The sequence below is a fragment of the Phocoena sinus genome, chromosome 12 (genome assembly GCF_008692025.1).
Source record: "Phocoena sinus isolate mPhoSin1 chromosome 12, mPhoSin1.pri, whole genome shotgun sequence".
Lineage (NCBI taxonomy): Eukaryota > Metazoa > Chordata > Mammalia > Artiodactyla > Phocoenidae > Phocoena > Phocoena sinus.
In genome coordinates, this window is record NC_045774.1 from 75,123,824 (window position 1) to 75,132,090 (window position 8,267).

General features: G+C 36.6%; 1 non-coding gene across 1 annotated transcript; it reads right to left on the reverse strand.

Moving 5' to 3' along the window:
- Nucleotides 1-7,849: 7,849 nt before the first annotated feature.
- LOC116763840 lies at nt 7,850-7,983 on the reverse strand. Its single transcript, XR_004352652.1, has one exon. It is a non-coding gene; the product is annotated as a small nucleolar RNA SNORA70 (small nucleolar RNA).
- Between the last annotated feature and the right edge of the window lie 284 nt (nt 7,984-8,267).

Below are 8,267 nucleotides of genomic sequence, written 5' to 3' on the forward strand. Positions count from 1 at the left end.
CTTCCTGATTTCAAATTATATTACAAAGCTATAGCAATCAAAACAGTATTGCACTGGCATAAAAAACAGACACACAGACCAATGGAACAGAATAGAGAGCCCTAAAATAAACCCACACATGTATGCTTAACTAATCTTGACTAGAGTGCCAAGAATACACAATGTGGAAAGGATTGCCTCATCAATAAACAGTCTTGAAAAAACACTAGGCAAAAGAGTGAAATTGGACCCCTATCTTACACCATACACAAACATTTACTCAAAATGGATTAAAGACTTAAATGTAAGATCAGAAACCATAAAACTTCGGGTTTGGTGGGACTACTCAAACTAAAAATCTTCTGTACGACAGAGGAAATAATCAATGAAATTAAGAGGCAACTTATGAAATGGGAGAAAATAGATACATCTGGTAAGTGGTTAATATCCAAAAAACATAAGGTACTCATAAAATGCAATAGTCACTGGCAAGGGGAAGGGTAAGCTGGGACAAAGTGAGAGAGTGGCATGGACATATATACACCACCAAATGTAAAATAGACAGCTAGCGGGAAGCAGCCACAGAGCACAGGGAGATCAGCTCGGTGCTTTGTGACCACCTAGAGGGGTGCCACAGAGAGGGTGGGAGGGAGGGAGACGCAAGAGGAAAGAGATATGGGCATATATGTATACATATAGCTGATTCACTTTGTTATAAAGCAGAAACTATCACACCATCGTAAAGCAATTATACTCCAATACAGATGTTAAGAAAACAAAACCCAATAACCCAATTATAAAATGGGCAAAGGACCTTAACAGAAATTTTTTCCAAAGAAGACATATAGATGGCCAACAGGTATATGAAAGGATGCTCAGTATCATTAATGATCAGAGAAATGCAAATCAAAACCACAATGAGACGGTTAATAACAAAAAGAAAATAGCTCACAAATTTTGGCAAAGGTGTGGAGAAAAGAGAACACTTGCACTGTTAGTGGGAATGTAAATTGGGCAGCCACTATGGAAAACCATGTGAAAATTCCTCAAAAAAAAAAAAATAGAACTACCATATGATCCAGCAATCCAACTTTTGGTTATATATCCAAAGGAAATGAAATCACTATCTTGAAGAGATATCTGCACTCATATGTTCATTGCAGCATTATTCATAATAGCCTATATATATATACACATATGTATACATATATATGTGTGTGTCTGCAGAAAAGTGGAGTATTATCCAGCCATAAAAAGAAGGAAAGCTTGCCATCTGTCACAACATAGATGAATCTGGAGGACATTATGCTAAGCCAGGCATAGAAAGACAAATACTGTATGATCGCACTTATACGTGGAACCTAAAGAAGTTAAACTCATAGAACCAGAGTGTAGAACAGTGGTTGCCAGGCATCAGGAGATGGAAGAAATAGGAATGCTGCTCAAGGAGTACAGACTTTCAGTTACAAGATGAATAAGTTCTGAGGATCTAATTACAGCATAGTAATTATAGTTTATAATACAGTGTCGTGCACTTAAATGTTCTCACCAAGAAAAAAAATTGGTAACTATGTGACATGATGGATGTGTCCAAATTGGGAAAAAAGGTTAACATAGTTTTATGTTATATGTTTTTTTTACCACAATTAATTTTTTTTAACTAAAAGAAGAGGAAAACATCAGGAAAATGCCAATTGAGGTACATTCTACAAAATACCTGACCATTACTCCTCAAAACTCTCAAGGTCATGAAACACAAGGAAAATCTTAAAAAACTGTCACATCCAAGAGGAGCCTAAGGAGACATGATAACTAAATGGAATGTAGTATCCTGGATGGAATTGGGGGGTGGACGGGGAGAGGTGGGGCCTTACTTAAAATCTATAGGAATCTGAATAAACTATAGACTTTAGTTAATAATGATGTTTCAGTATCAGTTCATTAATTGTGACAAGTGTACCATACTTGTAAAATATTAATAATAGGAGAAACTCTGTGGAGGATATATGAGAACACTCTGTACTATCCTCTCAATTTTTCTGTAAATCTAAAACTGCCCTAAAAATAAAGTTTGTTTTTAGAATAAAGTTTTAAAAGATTGGAGTTGATCCCTTTGTAAAGAAAGGTAGTGTTTTAATATGAATAAATACCTATGTATTTACTTGTTCTGAAATGTCAGATTTTAGCACGGGCAACTTTTAAAAAGGAGAACAACTTATATTATGTCAATATTTCTTCTGTATCACTTGTGGATAAAATCTGAAAACTAAAATATACTTATTTATAAATTTTTAAACTATAAAAGGGCTGCTTATTCTTTATCTCTTCATAAAATTACAGCACTTATACTTCAGAGTGAATATTTGGGAAATTGTAAATGTATAACAGAGGAAAGAAGCACATAATTAAGCCTCCATGTATGAAAACTTTGGCCAAAAATAGGCCAATAGAATAGTAGGCCAGGTAAAGCAAGGAAAGGGACAGATCTGTGATATACGTATGGTGATAGAAAATCTTGGGGACTGGTTAATTAATAAAATTACAAACTTTAGAAAACACTGTTTCACTGATACATGACGCACCAATTCCACTCTGTAATATCCACAGAAATGTGTGCATATGTTTACCAAAAGACATTACTAGAATATTCATAGCAACACCATACATAACACCACTATACATAACAGCACCAACAGAAGACGCTACCTAAATGTTCACCAATAGAAGCGCTAAAAGGAATTATGATATGTTTATACAATGGAATACAGCATTACCCAAGATAATAAATGATCTATGAGTAACAGCAACATTGAGGAATCTCACAAGCATAATACTAAGCCAAACAAACCAGACATGAAAGAATCCATATTATATGATTCATTTCACATAAAGTAGAGAAACATACAGAACTTATCTATCACCAAGAGAGCTGTTATTCTTTGGGAGTTAGTAAGTAGAAGGAACTAAAGAGGCTCCTGGGGTGCTGGTAATAGTCTCTTCCTTGATCTAGGCGTGTCCAGTTTGTCAACATTGATGAGCTGCACACTGAAAACCTTTCCTGGTGGTACTTTATACTTTAATGAAAAATTCCAAAAATTTTACTTGAAATTAGTTTGGCCATGACCCCAATATTTAAAAATTTGCATAATATCAAACAGACTCTACTGTATAGCTCTAAGTACATCAGATGAAAAATGGTTCAGAATTCAGCCTGTAAGGGCTCAAGGTCATGTAGAAGAAGAAAATACCATGTATTTAGATTACGTCCATATAATCCTGAAGTATAAGATGAACTGAGCCAATTAATCAGCCCAATGAAACGGAAAACTGTAAAACCAGTCCATTGACTGAGGGGAAAATATTTGTTCTAGATTCCTCATGGGATTCTATTTCTGCTTATTCATCACTAGTCACTGAGGATCCTCAACCATAGGCTCCAGCCTCGTTGGCCCTTAAGCCAATGAGCCTCACACTGAGAGACCATCTCCGAGGTAATCAGTGGGGTCTAGAGTTAGCTGGAATCCCCATAACTGAATCACTAAACCTCAGCCTTTGTGTCTCCTCCACCTGTGCAAATTCTGTATATTTGGGTTTTACCACTCTTCCTACTTTGTGTTCCAAATATCTCTAGGACCAGTATCCTAAACTCTAGCCAGTTTGGCCAGGATCCTGCAAGCCTGCCTGGCTCTAGCCAGCTCCCTCTCCTTTCAGAGTTAGGTCCTGTCCCAGTTTTATTTAAAACTGTTTGAGCTCCCCTTGGACTCAAGAGAGTACCACCAGCCTAACTATAAGGGTTTCATTTGCTGCTAGGCACCCAACCACCAGGCAGGGCCTTTTAATTATGAACACTGTGTTCTCAATTACCTTAACTTTGCTTGCTGACCTCCCTTCTGAGCATGAGCCCTAAGCCAGGCCATTTTTTAGAATGGTTTATTCCCCTTTTCCTGATATGCCACCATTGTATTCCAAGATCCATAGGCAAAGCCCATGAAAAATATGATATGGTGAAAAAAGCTCCTAGTCACTGCCTTCTTGGCTACAGAGTCAACAAAATAAAAATGTACCAGTTTACATTATTTTGATGCTTAGTAACCTAAAGGCATGGAAAATTCTCTCAATAAAAAGGCATTTAGGCCTGGCAAAGCCTGGAAATGCAGACAATGATTGCAGTTCTACATTTCAACTCATTTTCCATAAACATGTATAATCATTACAAGGTTAAAATTAAAGTTCACTTGTGCCTCAAACTATAGAAATCACTTTATATCAAATGTCAACCAAATCTGCAAGCTATTTTCATGTAAGGAAGAAAAACATACTTTGATATTTCACACCAAAAATAGGCTTTCTGGGCACGTTCAAATCAAAATAAAATTATTCACCTTAATAATTCAATCTAAAAGTAAATTAAGATAGTTACATAACCTAATTTGAAAAGACTATAAAATTTTAAAGCAAAAATTAGAAATGGCTGAGTTCTGAAAATATATATCAAAGGGAGTACCTGGAACCACAATTACCTTTCAAACGATTCTATTACAGTAAAGTCAAGCTTAACAGTTCAACTAGACTATTTCCCTGAAATAATCATTTTTTACTGTTTTGTGGTTGCCCAATTATTCAGGGGTCCTTATACTGTGTGTTCACTGGCTCCTGTTGGCCTGAGGTCTCCACTGCATCATGGTCTACCACCACAAAATGAAAAGTGAGCAAATCCACTTATTGTAAGGTAATAAAAGGCACTGTTCACGGGCTAGGCAAGATCATTGTCTATAAAGTGGTTGATGCAGGAGTAGATAAAGATATACCAGTTGGGAAAAGCTTTGGATAATGTCAAAATGAATACATGACTGAAGATCAAGAGAACCAAGCTACTTCAAGGCTACTTCCAGGTGTAAGTAGGTGTAGGATTGAATACATTTGATGAATTTGATTGAATACATTGATGCATTTCTAAAACTTAGTAACTGAGCACAGACAATAGATTTTGGTACAATGAGGTGCTGTCAGCAAATTCTATAATTACAGAATAATTTCGATAAGTTGTTGTCCTAGTCAGTTCAGGGTGCTATAACAGGATACCAAAGATAGGGTGCCTTAAACAACAAACATTTAAATTTTTTTTTGGTTGAAGTATTTACAATTTACAATGTTGTGTTAGTGTCAGGTATACAGCAAAGTGATTGTTATATTTTTCTGATTCTTTTCCCATATAGGTTATTACAAAATACTGAGTATAGTTCCCTGTGTTATACAGCAGGTCCTTGTTGTTTATCTGTTTTATATACAGTAGTGTGTGTGTATTACTCCCAAATTCTAATTTATCCCTTCCCCTTCCCCCCTCCTTTCCCCTTTGATAACCATAAGTTTGTTTTCTATGTCTGTGAGTCTGAAAACAACAAACATTTATTTCTCAAAGTTCTGGAGACTGGAAAGTCCAAGATCAAGGTGTTCTATCCAGCATCATGTAAGAGTACTCTTCCTGGTTTGCAAATGACTGGCTTCTCATTGTGTCCTCACATGCCAGAGAGAGACAGAGAGGAGAAAGCTCTCTACTGTCTCTTCTTATAAGAGCACTAATTCCCTTCATGAGGGCTCCACCCTCATGACCTAATTACCTCCCAAAGGCCCCACCTCCCAACATCATAGTATTGGGGATTAAAATTTTTCAAAACACGAATTTTGAAGAGACACAAACTTTCCAACCATAACAGTTGTCATTCCTAGAGCATGAAACTGGATAAAAGAAAATTTTGCAGTGCAGTGAATATGGTTTCTCTGACAGGAATTTAGAAAAAGCTACATGACTTTGTTAAAATTATAAATATTTGCTGTGGTCACACTGGACCACGATGTTTCTGGTTCACTCTGCTTAAAAGAAAAACTTAACAATAAGAGGTGTCTGCTCTAAACTCTCTCTTTTCAAAATTCATTACTAACCAAACTTAATGGTGGCCTGGATTAATTTTAAAAGATAGGACATAAATTTTCTTGATGTATTTATATGAATCACTTTATATACTGCACAATGCATAATGAATTCAAGCTTTCAATGATTTAAACCTAGTTAAGCTGTAATTTAATATACTGTCTTAGTGTTTTTATCTTAATTCCAGCTATAATGTTTATTTCCTAGCTTTCCATTTACTCATTTAGATATCTTAGGTAATTTATTTACTTTTTTGTTATTTTTATTTTCATATGTGTGCAGGCAGTAGGAAACATTTCTTACCTATTTCACAAGACTATTAGATCAGCTGAATTACTCTTCATCTCCAAAGAAGGAATAAATGACATTAGTAGGTTACAATTTTTCCAAATAGACAATGACTATTGTTATATTTAGTTATATTCTCTGTACTCATAGTCATATATGTTCCAATATTCTGTAAAGAGTATATATGCATGAAAAATGCTTATAATTAATTTTAAAATTTTATTCAAAAACTCAGGTAGGTAACAGAGCAGATGAGGCAATGTATTAAAAAAACAATCCCAAGGAGACAGTGAGTGAGAAGAGTTTCTAGAATCGAGACTATTCTTTCCTTTGACCTTATTTTCTTTAAGAATAAGGAATCCAACAACTGATCATAGCCATCAGATCCACTTAGATCAGGAAAGCAAAAGTGATACAGGGTTTCCCTGGTGGCACAGTGGTTGAGAGTCCGCCTGCCGATGCACGGGACACGGGTTAGTGCCCCGGTCTGGGAAGACTCCACATGCCGTGGAGCGGCTGGGCCCATGAGCCATGGCCGCTGAGCCTGCGCGTTCAGAACCTGTGCTCCGCAACGGGAGAGGCCACAACAGTGAGAGGCCTGCATACCGCAAAAAAAAAAAAAGTGATACGAAAAGGCAAAAATAATCATTTAGGTATTTCTCAAGAAGTGTGGTATATAAAAAGATCCTTAGACTAGATTCTTTGATTTTTTATTTCTCTCTGTGAATATAAACTTTAAGTATAGTAGTGGATAAGTTAAGGCTTGATCATAACTCCTTATACCCTATTGTTCAATGAAGGGCTGAGCTTTAAGTATAAGCATAGAAACATAAGATGTCTTATCCCCTTATTTTACAGATGAAGATTTCTAGTTCACTGGGATAAATTTACTTGTCCTAGAATAAAATAAATTCAGGTCAGACCTAGAATTGGAATGCAGAGTTCTCATTCTTTGTTTAAGATCCTTTCCATTAACCCCAATTATCCCTAAATTATTCTTAGTTGGACCTGATAGTTATTGAGATTATTAAATTCTTACTTAATTTGTACATTTAAATTTTATATATTTATATACTATGTCACTTTCTAGCAAGGGGTTATTCCTAAATTATGGATAGCTTTAAGGAATTAAGTCTTATCTGAGTTTAGAGCAGTTCTTCTACTCGCACATTAATGAACAGTCACCATCAAAGCTGAATCTTCTTTTGCTCTAAGTAAAATAGACTTTTTTTTTTTGATAAGAAAGTAGAATTTATTGGTGGGCATGAGTAAGGAGGGGACAGTGCCAAGGCTCTCACGAGCGCAGGGCCTGCCATGTGTCCAGAGGGCCACGATTAGGGATGTATTCGACCCCACAGCCATCGGGAATGAGCCGCTTTTCTGCCACCATGTTTTCAAATTTGTCTGCATTAAACTTAGTAAATCCCCACTTCTTGGAGATGTGGATCTTCTGGCGGCCAGGGAACTTGAACTTGGCCCTGCGGAGGGCCTCAATCACATGCTCCTTGTTCTGCAGCTTGATACGGATGGACATTATGACTTGGCCAATGTGGACCCTGGCCACTGTGCCCTGGGCTTTCCAAAGGCACCACGCATACCTGTCTGGAGCCTAGACTGGGGACAGCATGCCTGTCATTAATGTCCACTGGAAAGAGCTGTCTCCAAGGTCCCTCAGGGCAACCCATACAGGCAACAGGCTGGTACACTACCAAGGAGGCTACTCTTTACAGCCATTGCGCACGGGGCCCCCATCGGGAAAAGAACACAGTCGGCTTAATTGGCTGCTAAACTCTTTTTTTAATCATCAGTACTTATATTTAAAAATTATCCAAATTCAAGATTTCCTAGCAGGCTAAACTGATCCTAAAACATCACAATCAGAATTAATTGAAATAAGACATTATTCACATAATAGATTTGTGTAAGTCTATGTTACATTGGTTCCATTAGAAATAATTTTCTACTTGCTTAAAAAATAAAGGGAAAAAACTCACCATTCAAGATTTCTGTTCTAAATAAAAGCAATTATGTGCTACCTCCTCTGATTTCTGCTCCATTTGGAGTTTGTTTT